Genomic DNA, 1,051 nt, shown 5'->3' with positions numbered 1-1,051 from the left:
TTCTCCAGGCAAGAACACTGGAGGGGGTTGCCATTTCCTTCTCCAATGCACGAAAGTGAAAAGTGAAAGTGAAGTCGATCAGCCGTGTCCAACTCTTAGCGATCCCATGGACTGCAGCCCACCAGGCTCCTCTGCCCATGGGATTTTCCAGGCAAGAGTACTGGAGTGGGGTGCCATTGCCTTCTCTATCAGTTTACTTAAGCCAGCTAATTTATGGTAGATGTCAAATCACTGCAACCAATATTTACTTACTCAGTTCAGCTAATAAAGGCTAGTCTTACTATATACTAGGTTCAGGTATATAGCAAGAAAAAAAATCTTATCTACACAGATTTTTCAGAAAGCAGTCAAAAGACAAGCTAGGAAATATAATTATTATAGACTGACATTATACTAAGTACTCTGCTAAAATGAATAGAATGATAAAATTAAATACAACTGGTAGATATCTCTTTAGTTGCAGGGTCAAAGACTTGAAGGATAAAACTAGTCCAGCTATTCAGAGTTGGAAAAAAAAATAATTTGTACTTGTTTTCTTTTGCTGCTTAATATATTAGCACTTGATGGTGGTGGTGGTTTGGTTGGTAAGTAGCGTTTGACTATTGTGACCCACCAGGCTCCTCTGCCCATGGGATTTCCCAGGCAATGATACTGGAGTGGGCTGTCCTTCTCCAGGGGATCTTCCCTATGCAAGAATAGAACCCACATCTCCACCAAACCCATGTCTCTGTCATACTCATGTCTCCTTCACTGCAAGTGGATTCTTTACCACTGAAACACCAAGGAAGCCCAACTTAGTGGCTTAAAAAATACAGCCATATATTAGCTCACAGTTCTGTTGGTTAAATGTCTAGCAGGCTCAACTGGGTTCTTGTTTAGCCAGAAGTTTTCACTTTCATCTCAGGTTCAAAGGATTTGTTAACAAAATAAGCCTAGTGTTATATACAAATAAATAATATAAATATTTATTAGTGAATTATCTAGCTTACTTTCAACATACTAACATTAACAGAAAAGAAAAATAGAAAGAGCAGAGAATACATCACCAAAT

Source organism: Bos indicus, chromosome 11 (genome assembly GCF_029378745.1).
Source record: "Bos indicus isolate NIAB-ARS_2022 breed Sahiwal x Tharparkar chromosome 11, NIAB-ARS_B.indTharparkar_mat_pri_1.0, whole genome shotgun sequence".
NCBI classification, from domain to species: domain Eukaryota; kingdom Metazoa; phylum Chordata; class Mammalia; order Artiodactyla; family Bovidae; genus Bos; species Bos indicus.
This window is presented reverse-complemented; position numbering follows the sequence as displayed.